The following is a 23,455-nucleotide window of genomic DNA, read 5'->3' as shown; positions in this document are numbered from 1 at the left end:
CCAACATGTTGCATTGTCTTCCCTGTCCACTGTACTGCATGTTTTAAGCAATAAAACATTTACAATATGATTTGTGACCTGTTAATGCATCGACCACGGACAGCCTAAACAGGTCCGGTCAAATAAGTTACAGGTGGGACCTTCCCGTGCCAACCTGCAACTTATTTGGTGCCCACCTGCAACTTATTTGACAGGGTCCTTGTAAGCTGTCCATGGACATGCCATTTTAAGTCTAATAATGCATAGTTCTGCTGATGGGACACATAGGCCATTCGTGGTCACACAGGAGATCAGGAGGACGAATAGGCTGTCCGTGGTCAGTGGGCAGGGCCACGGGCTGTCACTTAGATTGGCCGTGGACGAACAGGCCGTTCGTGGTCACATAGGCTGTCAGTGGGATGAATAGGCTGTTCGGGGTCACACAGGCCAAAATTAGCATAAAATCAAACTGTCCACAAAGAGCTCACAGGGGCTCCATCAAATAAGTTGCAGGTGGGATGCTGTTTTCAACTTAGACATTTTCAGCGGGTGAATCCCTGTAAAGAATTGGGGACTTCAGCACATATGATGAAATCCCCAATTCTTTACAGGGATTCACCCGCTGAAAATGTCTAAGTCGAAAACAGCATCCCACCTGCAACTTATTTGACGGAGCCCCTATAGGCTCCCCGTGGACGGTCAGTGGGATGAATAGGCTGTTCGTGGTCACATAGGTGGTCAGTGGGATGAATAGGCTGTTCGGGGTCACATAGGCGGTCAGTGGGATGAATAGGCTGTACGTGGTCAGTGGGGAGGGCCACGGGCTGTCACTTAAATTGGCCGTGGACGAACAGTCCGTTCGTGGTCACATAGGCGGTCAGTGGGACGAATAGGCTGTCCGTGGTCAGTGGGCAGGGCCACGGGCTGTCACTTAGATTGGCCGTGGACGCACAGGCCGTTCGTGGTCACATAGGCTGTCAGTGGGATGAATAGGCTGTTCGTGGTCAAACAGGCGGTCAGTGGGATGAATAGGCTGTTCGTGGTCACATAGGTGGTCAGTGGGATGAATAGGCTGTTCGTGGTCACATAGGCGGTCAGTGGGATGAATAGGCTGTACGTGGTCAGTGGGGAGGGCCACGGGCTGTCACTTAGATTGGCCGTGGACGAACAGGCCGTTCGTGGTCATATAGGCGGTCAGTGGGACGAATAGGCTGTCCATGGTCAGTGGGCAGGGCCACGGGCTGTCACTTAGATTGGCCGTAGACGAACAGGCCGTTCGTGGTCACATAGGCGGTCAGTGGGACGAATAGGCTGTCCGTGGTCAGTGGGCAGGGCCACGGGCTGTCACTTAGATTGGCCGTGGACGAACAGGCCGTTCGTGGTCACATAGGCTGTCAGGGGGACGAATAGGCTGTTCGTGGCCACATAGGCAGTCAGTGGAAGGAATAGGCTGTTCGTGGTCACACAGGCGGTCAGTGGGATGAATTGGCTGTTCGAGGTCACATAGGTGGTCATTGGGATGAATAGGCTGTTCGTGGTCAGTGGGCGGGGCAACGGGCTGTCGCTTAGATTGGCCGTGGACGAACAGGCCGTTTGTGGTCACATAGGCTGTCAGTGGGATGAATAGGCTGTTCGTGGCCACATAGGCGGTCAGTGGGATGAATAGGCTGTTCGTGGTCACACAGTTGGTCAGTGGGATGAATAGGCTGTTCGTGGTCACACAGGCGGTCAGTGGGATGAATAGGCTGTTCGTGGTCAGTGGGCGGGGCCACGGGCCGTCGCTCAGATTGGCCGTGGATGAACAGGCCTTTCGTGGTCACAGAGGCGGTCAGGGGGACGAATAGGCTGTTCGTGTCAGTGGGCGTGGTCAGGGGGCGGTCACGGGCTGCTCACAGGTCAGAGGTGGGACGAACGGGCGCTTGGTGGTCGGTGGGTGATGTCAGGGAATTTCGCGAAAAGGCGATCAGGGGGACACGCGTGCGCTCCGTGTTCGGTGCGCGTCGAATCAACTGCGGGCGGTCGGTGAGCCCCCCTGTGGCCGAGGCCCGGGTTGCGGGCAAGGGGGCCGAATTTCGTCGGGCTCCCGCGGGGCCCCCGGGGCCGCCGGGCCCGACGCGACGCCTCCGGCCCGCCCCACGGGGCCCCCCCCGCGGCCGGGCGCGGTCGGCCGGGCCCTGAAAAATCGCCTAGGGGGCGTTGCGCGCTGGTCCAAGGCACTACCTTTTAATCTGTCCGCGGACCCCTTCCCTTACTCGGTGGCCTAAAGGGCGAAAGGTCCTCGGTTCGAAACCGAGCAGAAACAGTGGTTGGATTCTGACAGAAAATGTAAACTGTTTGCAATGCTAGGTGGGTGCAGCGCTCATTTCCTTTATATGCTTTTTAATAAGCGTGCACCTAAAGATTTATGTCTGCAACCTGAAGACGTGTTTCCGTAGCGTAGTGGTTATCACATTAGCCTCACACGCGAAAGGTCCCCAGTTCGAAACTGTGGGTGGTTTTTGCAAAAATTACACTTGCAGGGATGTTTGTGGTTTAATCTCTTTAGAAAAGGACAAAAATAAAACAAATGACCGTTGAGGTTTCCTTTACAGTAATAAAAAATGTTTGGTCTGCCAACAAAATTAGCAGCTTTTTGCCATGTTTAAAACACTTGGCAGTTTATAGTTTCAGTCGCTTTTGAACAGGCGTACCCTACAAGTGGTGGGACTGATGTCCAAACAAGTTTCCGTAGAGTAGTGGTTATCACGTTCGCTTTACATGCGAAAGGTCCTCAGTTCAAAACTGGGCGGAAACAAGTGGAGGCATTTTAAATATAAATGCTGCAATTCACTACAAAACCCTTACTTTGGAGACAGGTGAAGGCCATTGTACCAAGGAGCTGTAGGCAGACTGCCATGCCGAATAACCTCTGTTCTGTTGTTTGTGGAATTCACAGACTGTCACACTGCCTGCGGAGCAGATTATGGGAAGGAGCCATCTTCTAAAAAGCACATGTGTCTCATCAATAGGTTTCTGTAGTGTAGTGGTCATCACGTTCGCCTAACACGCGAAAGGTCCTCGGTTCGAAACCTAGCAGAAACAGTGGTTGGATTCTGACAGAAAATTTAAACTGTTTGCCACGCTAGGTGGGTGCAGCACTCATTTCTTTTATATGCTTTTTAATAAGCGTGCACCTAAAGATTTATGTCTGCAACCTGAAGACGTGTTTCCGTAGTGTAGTGGTTATCACGTTTGCCTCACACGCGAAAGGTCCCCAGTTCGAAACTGGGCGGAAACTGTGGGTGGTTTTTGCAAAAATTTCGTATGCGATTTTCTGTTGAGCAGGTCAGTACACTTGCAGGGATGTTTGTGGTTTAATCTCATTAGAAAAGGACAAAAATAAAACAAATGACCATTGAGGTTTCCTGTACAGTAATATAAAATGTTCGGTCTGCCAAAAAAATTAGCAGCATTTTGCCATGTTAAAAACACTGGGCAGTCTATAGTTTCTGTCGCTTTTGAACAAGCGTACCCTAGAAGCGGTGGGACTGATGTCCAAACCAAGTTTCCGTATTGTAGTGGTTATCACGTTCGCTTTACACGCGAAAGGTCCTCAGTTCAAAACTGGGTGGAAACAAGTGGAGGCATGTTAAATATAAATGCTGCAATTCGCTACAAAACCCTTACTTTTGAGACAGGTGAAGGCCATCGTACCAAGGAGCTGTAGGCAGATTGCCATGGCGAATAACCTCTGTTCTGTTGTTTGTGGAATTTACAGACTGTCACACTGCTTGCAGAGCAGATTATGGGAAGGAGCCATCTTCTAAAAAGCACATGCATCTCATCAGTAGGTTTCTGTAGTGTAGTGGTTATCACGTTCGCCTAACACGCGAAAGGTCCTCGGTTCGAAACCGAGCAGAAACAGTGGTTGAATTCTGACAGAATTTAAACTGTTTGCCACACTAGTTGGGTGCAGCGCTCATTTCCTTTATATGCTTTTTAATAAGCATGCACCTAAAGATTTATGTCTGCAACCTGATGACGTGTTTCCGTAGTGTAGTGGTTATAACGTTCGCCTCACACGCGAAAGGTCCCTAGTTCGAAACTGTGGTTGTTTTTTGCAAAAATTTCGTATGCGATTTTCTGTTGAGCAGGTCAGTACACTTGCAAGGATGTTTGTGGTTTAATCTCTTTAGAAAAGGACAAAAATAAAACAAATGACCATTGAGGTTTCCTGTACAGTAATATAAAATGTTCGGTCTGCCAAAAAAATTAGCAGCATTTTGCCATGTTAAAAACACTGGGCAGTCTATAGTTTCTGTCGCTTTTGAACAAGCGTACCCTAGAAGCGGTGGGGCTGACATCCAAACCAAGTTTCCGTAGTGTAGTGGTTATCACGTCTGTTTACACGCGAAAGGTCCTCAGTTCAAAACTGGGTGGAAACAAGTGGAGGCATGTTAAATATAAATGCTGCAATTCGCTACAAAACCCTTACTTTTGAGACAGGTGAAGGCCATCGTACCAAGGAGCTGTAGGCAGATTGCCATGGCGAATAACCTCTGTTCTGTTGTTTGTGGAATTTACAGACTGTCACACTGCTTGCAGAGCAGATTATGGGAAGGAGCCATCTTCTAAAAAGCACATGCACCTCATCAGTAGGTTTCTGTATTGTAGTGGTCATCACGTTCGTCCAACACGCGAAAGGTCCTCGGTTCGAAACCGAGCAGAAACAGCGGTTGGATTCTGACAGAATTTTAAACTGTTTGCCACACTAGTTGGGTGCAGCGCTCATTTCCTTTATATGCTTTTTAATAAGCATGCACCTAAAGATTTATGTCTGCAACATGAAGATGTGTTTCCGTAGTGTAGTGGTTATAACGTTCGCCTCACACGCGAAAGGTCCCCAGTTCGAAACTGGGTGGAAACGGTGGGTGGTTTTTGCAAAAATTTCGTATGCGATTTTCTGTTGAGCAGGTCAGTACACTTGCAGGGATGTTTGTGTTTTAATCTCTTTAGAAAAGGACAAAAATAAAACAAATGACCATTGAGGTTTCCTGTACAGTAATATAAAATGTTCGGTCTGCCAACAAAATTAGCAGCATTTTGCCATGTTAAAAACACTGGGCAGTCTATAGTTTCAGTCGCTTTTGAACGAGCGTACGCTAGAAGCGGTGGGACTGACGTCCAAATCAAGTTTCTGATAATCAAATAAACAGTCGCCCTAAGGGGTCGAAAGGTCGTAGGACCTCGAGATTCGTCACGGACGACCGCCACGGGCCCCCGAATCGGGCCCCAGAGTATCGTGGCTCTAGATGCTTCCCGAGCCTAGGAGGCCCTCTAATCCTAACTGCTGAATTAACCCTAGCAGACACATGCTCCCATAGAGATCAATGGGAGACAGAGAGGTGCATAAAAAATAGCTAAAAATAAACTTGGCATGTCTCGACCTAGCCCGCTCGGTCTGTCGCAGAGGGCCACGTGACGCAACTTTTTGTCGAGTTTGGGGCCCCTCGGACCCCCGGGGGCCGCGCGGGAGCCACTGACACATGCAACTTATCCCATTCATTTTCATAGGCGTTTGGTGGACATCCCCACGGAACGGTCCCAATAGCTCTGAATGGCTCCAATTTGAAATCTGTGGCCCCTCAGGGTCCCCTCAGACGGTCCACAAAGACTGGGGTCCGTAGTACCCCGTTAAGTAAGTTAGAGTCAAAAACAGCATCCCACCTGTCACCTATTTGACGGGTGCCCTAAATGCTGTCCGTGGACAGTCCATGTTTAGGCTAATTATGCATAATTAATAGTTTTAATGTACATCAGTGTGTTGTATTCTGTCCCCAGTGTGGTGTACAGTAGGTTTGACCACAAAAAACCACTGTAATTATGAATTATGGCCTATTAATGCATTGACCACGGACAACCTATTTGGACTCCGTCAAATAAGTTACATGTGGGCCCTTACTTTGCCCACCTGTAACTTATTTGACAGGGTCCAAATAGGCTGTTCGTGGACAGTCCATTTTTAGGCTTCAGTGGGCCCTTAATTTGCCCACCTGTAACTTATTTGACAGGGACCAAATAGGCTGTTCGTGGATAGTCCATTTTTAGGCTACAGTGGGCCCTTAATTTGCCCACCTGTAACTTATTTGACAGGGACCAAATAGGCTGTTCGTGGACAGTCCATTTTTAGGCTAACTATGCATAATTAATAGCTTTAATGTACATCAGTGTGTTGTATTGTGTCCCCAGTGTGGTGTACAGTAGGTTTCACCTTATAAAACCACTGTAATTATGAAATATGACCTATTAATGCATTGACCACGTACAGCCTATTTGGACCCTGTCAAATAAGTTACAGGTGGGCCCTTACTTTGCCCACCTGTAACTTATTTTACAGGGTCCAAATAGGATGTCTGAGGACACCTTCCTGTGCCGACCTGTAACTTATTTGACAGGATCCAAATAGGCTGTTCGTGGACAGTCCATTTTTAGGCTAACTATGCATAATTAATAGCTTTAATGTACATCAGTGTGTTGTATTGTGTACCCAGTGTGGTTTACAGTAGGTTTGACCTCACAAATTTGAGTTTTCCAAAAACTCACCCATAGTTTCCAAGAACTCACCCGCTCCAAAAAAGTCGAAAACAGCATCCCACCTTTAACTTATTTGACAGAGTCCCTGTAAGCTGTCCATGGACATGCCATTTTAAGTCTAATAATGCATAGTTCTTCTGATGGGACACATAGGCTATTCGTGGTCACATAGGCGGTCAGTGGGACAAATAGGCTCTCTGTGGTCAATGGGCAGGGCCACGGGCTGTCACTTAGATTTGCCGTGGACGAACAGGCCATTCAAATAAGTTGCAGGTGGGATGCTGTTTCACACTATATACATGATGCTATATACATGAAAATATATACATTATTTGGAAATGGTTCTCCGCATTTCCTCTAACCACACCTCTTTTGAAACAGTCTCAGTCTGTGGGCAGTACACCCTGCCCCTGTACTGGCTATGTCCTGTTGCACTTGTTTTAAATTGCCCACATTTTTTGCAAGTGTTGGCCTCTACGGTTCTCCTGTAGGGTCTCTTGGGCATGGCGTCTGGATTGGCAGCTGGTGAAGCGGGTAAGCGGGTGCCCTGTACAGCTGTTGGCTGTAACAGTGGCTGTATCATTTGCATCCCCTGGGCCATTGGGATGCCCTGGATCATTTGCACTCCCTGGAACATTGGCACACCCTGGAACATTGGCACAGCCTGGAACATTGGCACACCCTGGAAACCTGGTGCTGATGGTATAAGTATATTTGGTACCATCTGCAGTGATGCTCCAGATGCAGATGGTGTCAGCAACGTCTGACTCTGCGCTGGTGCCTTGGGTCTGAGAGGGGGTCGCCCAACAGAAGTCTGCCTCTGCTTTGCCTGACCAGCTGTGCTCTCTGGTAGCTTGTACTGGTGCTGCTCCCCTGGTTGTTCTGGCTCAGTCCGTAGACGTTTGGCTACCTGGAGAGGCTCATGAGCTTCAGGGAGGGGCTGAGGCAACTGAATGCCCTGAAGCAACACAGACAGCTCCTGCTTTTTCTGTCTTTTGTTATGCCACTGAATCAGGGTGTTCTGGTTAACCTCCACCAGCTGCATGGATGTTCCTCCCATCACCAAGCTGTTGCCAGTACAAGCTGCCTTATCCTGCGATAGTCTTGCAGGATCAGAGACAATCTTGACAGGGCTCCCTTGCCTTTTCTTTTGGGGCTTGGGTGGACAGTGCAAAGTCTGATGAAGATGGTCTCCAGCAGACGGCAACAGTCAGGCCACTGAGCAGGTGCGCTGCTTGCACCCAGCACACATCTGGTGGTGCTCTCTACACCAGGGTGAGTGGGCTTCTTCGGGACCTTGAAGCGTCCACTCAGCAGTCTCTTTCGGCATCGACTGTCATACACCACCCGTTCCTTGTCCCGGTCATCCAGGTTCTGCCAAAGAGCAATTATGGTGTTGGCTTCCTGGTTGGTCAGGCTGAGGGCTGTGTGGTCCCGGAGATCCACCAGATATTCTGCCAGCTGGTCCACATGTTGATAACCCGGGATATTTTGGTAGTCAACAGCCTATTAAAAAACACAAACATGCAATACAATTATTACATCACATCTGTCTAATGCATAATTCCATAACTGATTGTGTTATTTTCCTGTTTATCACCGTAAAGCACTGTATAGTACAAAGCAGAGAGAGCGCCATTCTTGACATTTTACAAAGCACCAAATAAATAAAGATGACTTGACTTGATGTGTATTTGCAGCTTACAAATGAATTTAGGCTGTACTTTTAAATGTAAAATATGTGGAAAGTCTGGATTTAAAGCACTGGATGTTAATTCATCATAATTATTCTAGTTAATTTGAAAGACATACAAAGGAGTAGTATTTACCGTCTCTTCTTCATCATCATCCTGACCAGCATCCTCTGGCTCTGAGGGGAGAGTTGAAACAGATGTTTCAGAGGGAACAGGTGTGACAGCAGTCCCTGAGGGTCTAGGTGATGAAGGAGACTGTGTGAGGACAAGTTTGGGGTCAGGGACCAGTGAAGGGGATGTGGAGCCCAGTACAGGTGTGGCACTGCTGGTGACCAGGGTGGAAGAACCCAGTGTCAGTGTGGAAGAGGGTGGTGACAGAACAGCCTCCGGATCTGCTATTGTGTGATCCTCGCTGATGTCACAGAAGCCCTCATCTTCATCTCGCTCCTCCACACTGAGGTCCTCAATGAGCTCTGCTGTCTGCTCAGAGTCAGGATTCATGTCCTGCAGTGCCTGACCAGTCTGCTGGAACAGATACTGCACTCCAATGAGCTCACCTGAAATAAAAACAATAAACAAACGGAAATTAAATAGAATGTTGTGTATCATATTTGATACATTAGGCTTTTGTAGTAGCTCATATAGTGTGAGAATATAGAGCTCATCGTCAAGGAGAAAAAAAACAAAACAGTTTTATTAAGAGGCCAAACACGTTTAATTATGGGGAAAAACATGAAATGAAATGCAATACAATGATGATTGAGAGAAAAGTCTGATGATCATTTTGATATTTACATGTAACATGATTTTCTAATCAAGTGAACCCAAGCTGCTTCAGTCTAGTAACTAGTCATTAAATATTACTAACAATATTAAAGTTATTCTTACAATTACTTTATAAAATCAGTAAAGGTTTTACAATGAAAAGAAACGTGAAGCACGAGCTGAAGGTGGACACTTTTACAATTATACTAAAAGACTATAATCAATCAGACGACAGAGGGCATGTTTCCTAAAAAATTTTGATCATGTTGATCATTTAGAGTCCTTTAGAAACTTGCATATCAATTATGATACAATCGACTCTATAGGGTTAAATCTGACATATAGACGGAGGTTACACAGAAATTGCAAGTTGATAAAATAAAAAATATATAAAACAATTCTCACCGGTGTAACATGCAGGGGGACAAAACGTGGGAACCACTTTCCTGCCAAACAACTTTTCATAATTGCCGTTTACACAGTGAACAAGTTCTCCTGTGTAGCTGCGCAAAGCTGATGGCTCCGATGACAGGGAAGCAGCCTCCCGGTCCTGGTTCCACCGGTGTAGACCCTACAGCAGATAAATCTGAAAGTTCAGACTGTTTGCACTGGTCCCTGTAAATAGACACAACAGTGTTTAGGAGGTGTTAAAGGAACACACAAAAACACTTAATGCTCTTTCTTTACACCTACACAGTGTGTGTGACAAAGACAATACCTGGGATGAAACGGTTCAGGTGTAAATGAAAGGACTCGAGAGAAGTGGAGCCTCTGGCACATCTGTAGGTCTTCAGAAGCACACCTCCCTTGTTTAGGCTCCCTGTCTCTGTATAGAGCACAACACCAGGGGGGTCTTGAATGCATTTCACATGCTTCTTCTGGACATTCCAGATGTGCTCCATCCTTTCTCGGTCCAGGAGAGGAACACCCAGGGAGTCTTTGCCCTTGCTGCTCAGGAGCTTTGTAAGCAGCCGCTCAAGGAGAAGGATGGTAGTCTCCTCTCCACAGGTCCTCCTCCGGCAATGGAGTGCCAGCTCATTCCTGGTAAGATGCTTGTTGACATCTTCATCTGTCAGCGCAGGCCAACCCTGGGATATCAACAGCTCTCTCTTTGCTTTGCAAAGCATAGAAACATCAGCCGCATCCCACTCAAAAATGCACGCTGACAGCCGTGACATGAAGATGGGATACAGCTGATGGGCATCAGTTGTACACCCCATGGCAATCCTGCGCATAAAATGCCAGATGTCCAAGCGAATCATGAGATCAGGCCACCCTCTGAATCTGGTTTTCAGCTTGGTCTCACCCACATCAGTGCAGCAGCCACAGTCCACGTACAAAACAGCAGGTGGATCCACACTAGCCTGCTGGTACCTTTTCACCAGACCATCGACCATCATGTCCAGTCCTGCTCCTTCCTGTGCTGTCAGCACACTCATGAGCACCTGACCAAACTCATTGCCAACAGAGGTAAGCCAGAGTCCCGTTCCCCTTGCCGTCCCAGCCAGCTTCTTAGTGATCTGCAGTAGATGACAGGAAGCATGCAATGCAATGAAACATCACACCATGTAGAATATGATACTCATGCTCTGATAATGATATAACAGTAAACACCATAAATTAACAAAAATCCCCTGCTAACCTTTTTAGTGGAATCCATCTTCAAGACTGAACCATACGTAGATGTTATCCTTGCATGGATTTCATCCAGCCTTGTCAGGATGTCTTGGCTGTACACGGTGAGCAGCCACTTGCAGCTTGGGACCACTGTAGGCTCTGGGGGTTCCTGGAATTGTATTTGCAACACCCCGGGTCGTTTGAGGAAGTCCACACATTGGGTGGTGTACCGGGCCATACGCTGGAGCCACTCCTCACTGTGGTTCTCACGCAGCTGTTTGATGACACGGGACTGTTGCCTAGGCCACGCTCACGTAGGAGCCGAATGACTCTCATATCACAGGCATACCTTAGGAAAAGCTAAATCCACACATTCATATATTTTACACAATTGATTTGTAAAGTATTTGCAAACATATGTGATGATGGGCTATCAACTGGATGTGGAATTAAAGTGCCCTTACTTCCGCGTGAGGATGACCCGAAATTCAGAGCGATTGCCCAGATCCAGCTGTTGCAGGACAGTCTGACTCCAGGACACATGCGAGGCTTTACACTTGGTACAGATGAGGGTTTCTGTGACCATGTTGTACATCCTATCGATGTCCAGAACCTGCCGTGCCCTTTTGTGCAGACCGCCTCCAGTCAGCTGATGCTGCCCGCAGGCAGAATTGGGACAGAGAGCCTTGATCTTCCACAGCTTGTACGGCATCCACAGCAACAGAGCATGACAAAAAATCTGTCTGGAGCTGGAGCCTGGTTGTAAATAAGTGCTGGTTGTGGTGGGTAATACCAGAGCTGTAGGTTGTCTCGAAGCTCTGGTTTTCCCTTGGGCCCCATTTTAAAAAGCCTGCTGGCAATCCACCTGTGATCCTCTGGTGGCAAAGTGTCCGACCACAAACGATGCAATCGAACTAGAGATGCATCTTGCAGTAATGCCCCCGAAGGAGTAGTCTGTGAATGAAAAAGACAAAACATTTAGTCTAGCAGGTCATTTATTTAATTACCGCTTTATCTATCCAAGACTACCCTCATATAAAATAGAAAATATTGGATGTCAAATACGTACTTAAGGTTATAGAATAAAATGTATACATTTGTTCCAATAGTTTTCAGAATTGTGTCAGCTGCTAGCACTAATTTGTGTGAGTTGTGACAGTTAATATGCAAATTCAATTATTTTGGACCAATAAAATTTGAAATTTCTTACCGAGACAACATGCAATGAAATATAATATATGTTGCATATATAACAAGAGAAAGAAACAGTCATAACTGTCCAATAATTTTATACTATACTGTTTAAAGGTCTATGTTCAGTAAGATTCTTTTTGTTTTTGAAATATGATTAAAATACAGTCAAAAACAGTAATTGTGGGAAATAATATTGCAATTTAGGATCGCCGCTTATTTGAATCTGTTTTCAAAAGTATTTACAGTTTTTTTCAATCGCTAACAAGCGCTTACCCATACTTCAGATACTTTTTCCTAAACTCTTAACACAGACTCACACCAACAAAACACAATTGGCCAAATGGATAATTTTCTTCTCAATAACACATTTTGTTACAGATTTTTATGATTGTTTACACACTAAAATAAAAATTTCCACACAATTTGCAAAATTCTACTCCAATGAGCAAAACCCCTCCGCAGATTTGCACAACATTACACACAATGTCTGCCTTACCCTTATAGCAAAACATTACACACGGTGATTTGTAAAACTCTACACACATTTTCACACCTTAGACACAGATAAGGATTGTGAGGTTACTTCCTTGTCATTACAAAGCCCCGGATTGCCATTTACCACACTAATGAATGAATTGGATATGCACATCCATCAGGCGTGGAAGCACACATGTGCTAATTTGAAAACGCATCACTCAGGAGTGCTATAAAAGGCAGCAGGTGAGTTCACCTGTCTTCAACAAAAATGGAAGGAGCTAGAAGAAGAAGAAGAAGAAGAAGAGTGATAATAAGAGGGGGGGCTCAAAGAGGAGATGAAGGAGGTAGAGGAAGAGGAGAAGGAGGTAGAGGAAGAGGTGAAGGAGGTAGATGAAGAGGAGAAGGAGGTAGAGGAAGAGGAGAAGGAGGTAGAGGAAGAGGTGAAGGAGGTAGAGGGACCATGGACTGACACCGATGGAAGCTGGACAAAGAGTTCAACCAAATCTCTGGTTGATACTGTAACTGAATAGTTACAGTATTCTTGTTGCTTTTACAGCAGTTTTTCTTCAGAGTCAAACTGTATGTACTTCATGCAGTAATTTTAATTTGTCTACAGATTTTATTTTTTTCATTGATTTCATTGTTGGTTGATTACTGTAACTGATTATGGTAAGAAATACTGTAAATAAATACTTGAAATATGAGTCTGCAGAAATCAGTGTTGTGCAGTGCTTGGTAAGTTTATAGTAGGCCTATTTGTGTACATTCTCCCTATATCTCAAACTAATCATGAAGAATGTTGTTTGTTTGTCACAATTTTTTTTTTTCATCTAAATTATCCCTTACATAACAATGTCTGGCCAAAAATCTAGCACATGCTATTTCCTAAAAATAGTATTTTTACAAATGTGTTTTTTATTTATCACAGCAGTGTGAAACTGGTTGCAATAGTGTCTGATCATTGAGGACTGTGTTGGTTAAATGAAAACTAATAGCATTTTCACAAATATGTGTATATCTTTTGACTGAAGTGTGTATGTTTTGACAGAAGTGTGTCATTTTCCAAACAATCTAGGAATTATGCCAATTGAGTGTGGTGTTTGGATAATTGTGATTACATTTTGAAAAAAAGAACCCGGTTTTCAAAATTGCGTGTAAACAATTGAAAAAAACTGTAAATATATACTAACTCTTCATTTCAAAATAGAACACATCTTTCTCTGCACACACTAACTTTACCAAAACACTGGAAATCTGACTCAGAATGAAATTATTCTGTCAAAGAATAACACTTGTTTTCACTTCACAAGGTACATGCAGTCAATCAAAGTACAACAGGTTTCAAAATACTGGCTATTGTATTACAAAAACTTCATAGACTTTTGTGTTTCAGTTTTACAGGTATTTGCATACAAAACATGCAATCCACCATTTTTACACTAAATTTATTGGTTGGGAACTTTATGTCCACATGTACAGTATTCCAGTAAAAAGCAAATCAGTTTTTTTTCCCTTTACTGTTTACCAGCCTCTCTTAGTGTAAGACCGTGGTTGATTACATGGTCAATGATAGTGGCACGAATTTCATCACTGACTACTATTCTTGCAGCCCTTGGAATGCCACCACCACACATTCTTACACCTCTACCTTGCCCTCTCCTTAGGCCTGCTCTTCTCCCTGGCCCTGCTCCTCCCACTGCACATCTCACTGCACATCTCACTGCATCTCTGACTGCACCTCTCACTGCACATCTCACTGCATCTCTCACTGCACCTCTCACTGCACCTCTCACTGCACATCTCACTGCACCTCTCACTGCACCTCTCACTGCACCTCTCACTGCATATCTCACTGCACCTCTCACTGCATCTGTCACTGCACATCTCACTGCACCTCTCACTGCACCTCTCACTGCACATCTCACTGCACCTCTCACTGCACATCTCACTGCACATCTCACTGCACATCTCACTGCATCTCTGACTGCACCTCTCACTGCATCTCTCACTGCACCTCTCACTGCACATCTCACTGCACCTCTCACTGCACCTCTCACTGCACCTCTCACTGCACCTCTCCCTGGGCCCCTTGCTCTTACTCTTCCTCGTCCAGACATTACAGTGTTTGTCTTTTTCTGTTTCCAAAAACATCACTCCTCAAAGTCCTCCTTTTACTGTATAAGTGTCAATGTAACAGAAAAAAATAACCCCTGCCACTGAGTCTAAGCCAGACTGGAATCAGCTATGGTTGGCCCAATTTACACAACATAAATCAGGTGTGTGTCAATTATTCAATTGTTTGTTTATTATCAGCTGAGATATATTGTTTTTGAACTGATATCATTGAAGAAGCCGAGGTTGTTATACTGTATCTAAGGTTTGGAATATTGTTTTTGCTATTGTGGGGTGGTGTGTGTTAACATTTGTAAATACTACAAAAACAATCCATAATTTTGTTGGGAGGTATAGCTTGTCTGTTACGAAAATGTAAGCATTGTGGAAATGTGTTCACTGACTGCATATTGTGTGAAAACTGTATAGTATTGCTCTTAATTCATTATGATAAGATTTCCTGCATACAAAATATATTTCTAAAAAGTGCACAGATGTGGAATGTATCTTAGAATGCAAGTTTCTAAAAAGTGCACAGATGTGGAATGTGTCTTAGAATGCAATGTGGATTATGCCAGTACTTACAGAGACAGTGGTGCTTGGTGTAGGGGCACTGGACACTGCTGCGCTGGGTTGGTCAACAGCCTGAGATGGTTTCCTAGCCACACTCAGATTTGGCTTTGCAGCAGCAATGTGGGACCCACCAAATCTTGGCTTGGTAAACTAAAAAAGGGCAAAACAATTTCAATGAAAAGACAAATTGAATTGTAACAGCACATTGGCCAAAAATATAATAAAATGTAAAATGAGAAAATATCTATTGATCCTATCATTCATTATATAACTAAAGGACCTGCTTTCTTTCTTTAACTTATTTTTTTGTCTGTGTATTACCACACTCTACTACTTATACAGATTTAAATAAGCACCGTTAGAATAGAAAAATGTGTGGGAAGGTATTGCTAGAATGTGAGTATATAATATTTAACAAGTACCTTTTAAAAATGACTTAAAATCAAAAATAGTTTGCACATAGATGTAAGAGAAAGCGTTTATTAACAGTAATGAAGGTTACCCTTGAAATGGCAACAAAGCAGATTCATGATGACTTAATTAATAATTGTTGTGGCAAAAATTCTGTTAAACATCATCACTGCGTAAGAGACACTCAGAGTCAAATTAATAAAAAGGAAAGTATTTATTCTTGCAAGAATAGGTTCAGTCTAGTACACAGAAGTTACGCTGTGCAAGAGAGTGACACACAACAGGAAGACATGAGACAGCCTTTATACTGTTTTCAAGGTTCCTCCTCACCCGCTGTACCTTTCACCCACTCAGATAAGGTCCTTACTGCTGTTCAGTTTCTACTTAAATACACAAACTGGTACTGAAATAAACTGGCCAAAACTGACCGTCTCTAAGGTCTGAGGTCCTGTCCCATATGTTCCTGAAACGTCACGCACAAGCACGTACACACATATACTTTTATACATTGAATAGGTTCTCTCTCTTATGATACCTGTTTGGGATCAATGACTATTAAAATTTCCACAACAATTCCCCCCTTTTTATCATTCAGATTACCCAATCATAATAATAAAAATAATAGAACAAATTTTAAGTCATTTCATCACACTTATACCCTTCATCTCTGGTTTTCACACAACTGACCACTCTCTTAAACATTTGTGAAATAACATTTGGAAAAGTAAAAAGCTTAGGCTGTTTTTGTGGGGATAGTCCCTTAAGTATTAGCAAGCAAGTAAAGACTTTATCTGCAGCCGGGCTGAATGAATAAGCACTGTTATTGCACTCCCGACCTAGGTCGGACCTTCAGTCACCTCAGTATAAACAAGAAATAGTGTATAGTTTAAGTAGGAAACACATCAATTTAACATCTTGAAACCCACATGGCATTTCAACAGGCTAAGAAATACGAAGAAATAAAAGTAGAATAAAATCCCTCATTTCGACCCCTCTCCTTGTACGTCATCACATAGCGGATAACCACAGCTTTTAACCTTCTGTTCATATCAAAAACATTCATAGAAAGAAAGAAAAAGAAAAGGAAACATACACTTTAACACATGTCACAGTAGCTCCCACTACTTTTATCATCATATTTCGTTCATCCAATTGAACAGACTCCCAGCTTTAACCAGTCTCTGTACTGAGCTGGAAACACATTATAATGCATGGTAAACATAACAATATTGATAATCCTATCGCTGAAATTGGTAGTACAGTACCCCCAACCCCCCAAAGATTAACCAATCTTATCCATTTACCATCAGTCCACGCCCATTTCCATACATCACCTCCATTTTCCTAACCATATTTTCTTAACTTTTAACTCGATTCAGCCAATGGTTTTACTTAGTAAGCTCTATTTAACACCATATTTAATGAAATCTATCCAGAAAAGGTTTTATATTTTTTATCCATTCTTTTAACCAATGTAGTTGTTCAAAATTAACTCTAATATTTCAAATACGGACCATCTTTTAGCTTATTACCATACATATTCTCCCATGATCGGCCTTTCTTACCCTTAATGGAAAGCCTAATCATCAAGTTTCTTCAATAATAATCCCTATAATTTACCTGCAATATTTTCTAATGAATCCTTAACCAATCAAATCATTTGATCTAAGCCCTATTTTGATTCAATCAAATAAAATCATCAAAATCATCACAAAAACACATTATTTTGCTAAACTCAAACCATTAGTTGGTGCATCTTCCTCCAGGTGTGTTGGTCATCTCGTTTGCCCCATGGACATTCCGTCTTCACCAGGGTGACACTTTGCGTGCCGTAGCAATGGTCTTCCATCGCTGGTGAGGGAGGCTGTTACTAGCACGAGCCTTTGACCCCTCACGTTGTCCTCCTATTTGATTGTTGAGGCCTGTCGGTGTAGTCTAAGGTGAGAGGCTTCGACCCAGGTGTCCCACTCTCCAACCATTTTCTGATCATTACCAGATTTGCCCCTTAGATCACGATGTACCCCTACTGGAGTGAACCATCTCCTGCTTTGACCTGTGAATGGAGACCTTAAGTATTTTGTTAGTGACCGCTTGTCTTGCCGCTCGTCCCCTTTGGTGTGATCTGTGGAATCAACAACCTGAAACATTATCTCCGGATAATTTCTTGCTCACTTAATAGCACTCGGGGTCCTTTTACCCTGAAAAACACTCAACCCACTTTGCTCATGTCCACAACACAATATTTATAGATTTGGAACAGAATTAGTTCTGTTTTCTGCAATCCTTCCTGACATTCTGCAAAAGGAAAATCTTAAGTTATGCGCTGCGCAGGTGTGGCCTTGTTTCTTTCTGCCACAATAACAATCTAGGCCAGGATAGTTAGTCAAATTCATCCATAACCATTATTTTATTGGGCACATTCTGCCCTGCATCAAAAGTCTGCATGCTCTGTAAAGAAAAACAAATGTCGAGGTTATTTTCAGATAGTAAAGTACACGTAGTTTCTTTTGTCTGCTGTGCTGCCACGGCCTTCGCTGCTGCATCTGCCCTGGCGTCTCCTGTTGAAACAGTCCTGCAATTTTGTTATCAGCGTGTGCGGCACACTTACAGACAGCAATTTTGTTAGGGAGAAGAATGGCTTCTTGCCAGGCTTTTACCCTATTAAGCCCCTTGTCCTCCCAACATATACCGTCCCTTAATAAACCAAATTTTGTCAATTGTTATCAAAATTGTTACCATCCCCCCTTTTGATGCATGAATCATCTCGTGCATCAATCTAACATAATGGTGTTTGGATAAAGTTTGCCATCAATACTAACCCAAATGTTGTCCCAAAGCCAAAATTCCTCCAGACATCTTTCTCTGCCTCTGAAACAAAAATATGACTTAAAGCCACAAACACATCTTCTTATCAGAGTATTTGGAGGGCAACAGCCCTCAATCTTACAGTGTATCCTGCTTTTCAGGCCTGTTGTTTGGTCTCTTAATCCCGTCATCTACAAACATTGTTTCTGAAAATTCTGTTTCAATTGTTTCTGTCAGGTCAGGTCATGCTGTACAGACTTGGTCAATGTCAGTCAAACAACATTTTCCCCCTTTTGTTCACAATATTCATAAATGTGTAGGACTCTCTGGATAATTTGATATTGACTTAGCCAATATGTCACTTTGTTATTGCCTGCAAATCTAAAACATTTTAGTTTATCTCAACCCATGATGGACATCTCTCTACAACTTCACAAATCCAATTTACATAAATGCTTTTAATCCATAGATTGATTCATAATTACCAGTAGCAGACAGAGCTGGATAACTAATCCATTTAAAGCTCGTCCCATTTTCTGCATCATCTTGTCATCAGATTGACTCAAAACTATTAGCTTCCTTAAAACTTGTCATTTGCCTTAACCCATCTGTAATGATAAAACCCTCATTCCAGAGGTTAATGACACAATATACACACTATTCAGACACAGTATTCGTACCCCAAACTAACACATACAAGACATAGAGTGCAGTCACCATCACACACACTCATATTAGACACATATTTTAACTGTTCATTTTTAATGTTCGCTTTTCATTATATCATCTCTAAAAAGATTTAAATTTTAAGTAAGATTTTAAACTTCACATTTTACTGTAGCTTTTACCTAATTTTACATGGTCTTTTAACCAGTTACAGAGCATGTCTGTTCATTATTCATTTCATCTTAGCAAAGTCAGCTGGGTTGTTTTGGTTCATTATCACTATTTTGTTCTTTAGCAGGCCGATAACAAAAAGACAGACACAGTTACCATCCCTTCCTCCACTCAAGCAGCCTCTCTCACTATAAACAAATAATCTTTTTCAACAGCCTCCTAAGACTGTAATTTAGACAAAATGTAATATTAAATTTATTACATTAACCTTTTACCATTCACCTTTGTTATCCAGACTCTTCTCAAATCTACAAAAGCCTGTCTTCATCTTTAGCCACCACCATGCCCAACGACCTTCAGGAGTTAAAACTATGTTATAGACATATTAGTTCAAAATCAACACTATGATTTTCCTTGCCCATGTGGCAACCAACATCATGTCCCTCATATAATTAAGTTTTGTTACTGTCTCCGCAGCAAATAATGGCAATCACCTCATGGAATCAGCTGGCTCTTGAAAGTCCACTCCCGCTAATCATTTATCTTTAATTTTCTTCTCTTCAGGGTGTCGTCCCCTGGCATAGTTGCAGACACTTGTCACAATGAAAAACAAGCCATACAATCAATGCGGTTTCTGGTGAGTGGTATAGAGGAACTCACATTTCTGGGTCAGACTGCCGTAAAGTTAATTTTAACCTCACAGCGCATCTCACCTCTCAATGCTCTGCTGACCCCGGTGGCCTCCAGTAATCAGCACTCAACTCTCATACCTTTCTCACAAATAACACCTGTTTCGTGACCCCCTGCGTTGGGCTGTCCCCTGGCCAGGAAGATCATCCCGTCATTGAGTAGCCACTCGTACACACGTACACACTGGTGACCGCTCTTTCCCAATACAATCAGTTTTCTTCAACAGAACTCAGCTGTTTTCTGGAGCTTAGGAAAGGCACGTTCAAGAGTCACCAGAGCCATTCCGATTGCCTAATAGTGTTCACAGGGAGACAGGTTAATAACAACAGTATTTAATCACTTAAATCCATTAACTATCTTAAAAGCAGCAACCTAGCTACTTAGACTATACTCAGTGAATTTAGATCACAACCGTACATTCAGTGTTCTTCATCTGTAGCCGGAGCCATCGGTCCTGAATGGTGGAGACTAAATGAGACAAAGTTGTTACTGGTCCTAAAATACGCTAATCAAAATGTCACCTCTATCGTTTAAGGTCTGCATTATTATTTTAAAGACTTCTTTAAAGTCATTCAGTTTTACTTAAATCCATTTACAAATACAAATTGCCCTCTGAACGGCAATGATTTCTTTTAACCTCTCCATGTCTATGATTTTCAACTTAAACACTGTGCTTTACTTATGACACAGGCTCAGATAACAGCTTTTAGCTGACATTGAATCAGAGAGAGACTCTGAGGTACACTGCATTGTCATAAAACTTTTAACATTAGACTTTATCTACCATCTTTTAACTCTATCCCAGCTTAAGGCATCTTTGCCAGAAATTACTTGAGTTTTCAAATAAACATAATTTTATAGTTGTCTTTTGCCCACGTCAGGGAATCTAGACATTACAAATTTCCATTCAGATTGAGTCTCTGTCGCACTGGCACTTTCAGCCACAGCACACATCAGATTCAGATAAGCGAACTGTTTCAGCCAAATCACAAGCTTATCTTTTGAAAGCAAAACATCAGCTTCTAGCTCTTTCATGGTCAACTTTTCAAGCTGTTTGTTTACTCAGATGCCTTTCAACACATTTTACATTTAGCAACTGTTAATTCAGTAGCCTACTACTTCTGCTTATTTGTTCTTACATAAAAATAATTGTTCTAGTTCTCAATAACGTTTCACATTTCTCAATCTCCAATTAGGATTTACTTTTTTTGACGAGGCAAGCACTCTCTGCTTGTGATACTTTTGCAGTTATTGTAAATCATCTGTGAGATTAGTCTCTCTATATAACCTAAACCCTTTTTTAAAATGTTTAATTAACACACAATCATCCTTTTAGTTACTTTTATATATTTTATCACATTTGTTGGAGTCCTTATCTGTAATTTTACCTCAACCTTTATTCATCAATTCACTTATAAAAATTACTATTATAGATCTTTTCTTCAAAAGGATTCACTTTAAGAGTTCAATCATTTGACCTTGTTTTTATCTCTTGTTCCTTCTCAGACAAAAATGTTAATATCATCATATTAAACACTGATCTACTTTCAAGCCCACATTAACACCAGAAATTTATATCACTTAATTACACTTTGTTTATTACACCTTCTCGGTGGGCATTTACAGTTACATGTTAGATGGTCCTGCTGACCACAATTAAAACACTCTCTGTCATCTAGTGGGTTCATGTGTCAGCCTCAACTACAGCATCAGACACCTGTCCTTTACTATAGTTTGATCACTGTTAGCTTGCAAATGGCTCCAACTTACTGCACACCCTTGAAGCAGTGTGTGTCCCATTCAGGAATGTAAACAGAGCCACTGATAAGCAGTTCTCTGTATTCTTTTACAGTCCACCAGTGGCGGATTTAATCACAATAGCCAAATCATAATCTTCATCATTATCATTGGCCGCACATTAATTTTAATAAGCTGCATCGAAATGCTCAAAATATTCTAAGTTGTTTTCACAAAGTTTTCGTTTAACTTTAGTCATACTTGTCCAAGGAAATTATCCTGACCCATAATTTCATTTATAAAACAGACAATATCTTTTGCTTCAATGACTTAATATCAACAAATATCCACCATTATACATTATTGATTTCCAGAATTTTTTGTCAAAGTTGTCTTTACATTTTACTAATTTGGTATTATCATCAACAACCCTAATTACAGAACAAGTACTTTTATCTAACATCCGGAAACCGAGGTGAATAAGCAAACCCTGTTTCTGTACCCCCAGCATAGCTGGACCCTAGGTTCAAAACACAATGGTTATCAAACTAAAACTAAACCTAATTTCAATCATTATTTTACCATTAAAATATAGAATTTTTCCCCATTTTGCTTAATGAAACATTCCTTATCTTTATATCACATTAGTCCCCGTTAATCATACTCAATGCCTTATTTTTATTCTGAAACTCATTTTTCATACCATTTAAACAGTTAATTTGACTTCCATAAATTCTGTCAGACATTTTATTTTCATCACATATAGTTTTCTACTATATTCCTTCCATCTTTCCCTACATGTTCAATTCCTTCATTATCTAACCAGTACATGATTGTTTGCTAACAATCCCCACACACATATCTCACACACCAACCTTTTTGTTTTTCACTTCCCTCTTCCATCAAGTCTCTCACTTACAGTTCCCTCTATTTCACACAGACAGCCTTATTGCTGCTTGCAACTTCAATCCTTATCATATAAATTTAAGTTCTCTAGACATCTAATGTCATGCATCCATTTACTGGATGAAGAAGTAAAAACTTTATTTCTCTCGACAGTTCTTTTTAGCTGCCCCTTTAAGACAACAATCCATTGTTTGTCCACATTGCTTACACATGTTGAACACAGCCATAACTACCTTTTTTGTTTCTCACTGCCCTGTTCAACTGATTCTCGCACTACTTTCAGTCTAGTTGTGCTCAGTGTTCCCTCCCTGGGAAATAATGGTATTTTCTCAGTTTTTTCAATATCTAAAACATAAATTTTCCCCCATAATTTTCTCATTTGATAGAAAAACCGAAATTTGCATGCTTACCTTGAGACTTCCCCATATTGGCTGTTTCTCTGTTCTCTGTGGATTTCTCTTCAACGCGCGTTTTCCTGATCTGTTAGGCGTCCCCAACAGACCCAATTTTTCCTTTTAACCCAAATCGGTCGGGTTGCACTATTAGTGCCCTCCTAATTAAGGTTTACCAAAAACTGTTCTGGTTCCCCCTAATTAGCCTCAGTACCTAAAAACAATTTGCTCCGTCGTGGAACAACTCATTTTCAGGTTACCTATCTGTTTGAAATCTCTTGATCTGTTACAGCCCATACGGAAATGTAATATATGACATATATGTCCCTATATCGCAAGTGACGCTGTCATATATGCTAAATATATGACAATATATTGCTATCACATATATACCTATCTCTAGATATATGTTGATATAGGTCTATAACATATATAAATGTGCCATATTAAATGAGTATATTGACATATATTATTATTATGTATATGATTATTATTTATATAATACTGTATGTTTTGAACATATATGTCACCAATGTTTAATTTCTATATGCCAAACTATTTAAACATACATATATTTTACATGCCTATGGTTTTCTTATTCATTCCTTGTTTTCCTTATTTGAAAAGTTTGAACTTTTATCAAGTCTACACTTTTATCAAGTCTACACATCAACATTTCATTTCAATTTCTAA

The 23,455-nt window shown here is 42.1% G+C and overlaps 2 protein-coding genes and 5 non-coding genes across 7 annotated transcripts in view; 6 read left to right on the top strand and 1 right to left on the bottom strand.

Moving 5' to 3' along the window:
• LOC143747602 (transmembrane 4 L6 family member 1-like) overlaps window positions 1-23,455 on the bottom strand; it is a 484,334-nt gene that overhangs the window by 112,362 nt on the left and 348,517 nt on the right. The window lies entirely within an intron of this gene.
• The window catches only part of LOC143747598 (uncharacterized), a 171,747-nt gene that overhangs the window by 137,461 nt on the left and 10,831 nt on the right, over window positions 1-23,455 (top strand). The gene's annotated exons all lie outside the window — the stretch shown is intronic.
• trnav-uac (transfer RNA valine (anticodon UAC)) lies at window positions 2,701-2,773 on the top strand. The gene has a single exon. It is a non-coding gene; the product is annotated as a tRNA-Val (tRNA).
• On the top strand, window positions 2,988-3,060 carry trnav-aac (transfer RNA valine (anticodon AAC)). The gene has a single exon. It is a non-coding gene; the product is annotated as a tRNA-Val (tRNA).
• trnav-cac (transfer RNA valine (anticodon CAC)) lies at window positions 3,184-3,256 on the top strand. Its single transcript has one exon. It is a non-coding gene; the product is annotated as a tRNA-Val (tRNA).
• On the top strand, window positions 3,810-3,882 carry trnav-aac (transfer RNA valine (anticodon AAC)). Its single transcript has one exon. It is a non-coding gene; the product is annotated as a tRNA-Val (tRNA).
• On the top strand, window positions 4,813-4,885 carry trnav-cac (transfer RNA valine (anticodon CAC)). The gene has a single exon. It is a non-coding gene; the product is annotated as a tRNA-Val (tRNA).

Source organism: Siphateles boraxobius, unplaced genomic scaffold, assembly GCF_051911475.1.
Source record: "Siphateles boraxobius isolate OS27281-9 unplaced genomic scaffold, OSU_SipBor_1 23, whole genome shotgun sequence".
NCBI classification, from domain to species: Eukaryota; Metazoa; Chordata; class Actinopteri; order Cypriniformes; family Leuciscidae; genus Siphateles; species Siphateles boraxobius.
The sequence above is the reverse complement of the archived record's forward strand: the minus strand, read 5'-3'. Positions and strand labels throughout refer to the sequence as shown.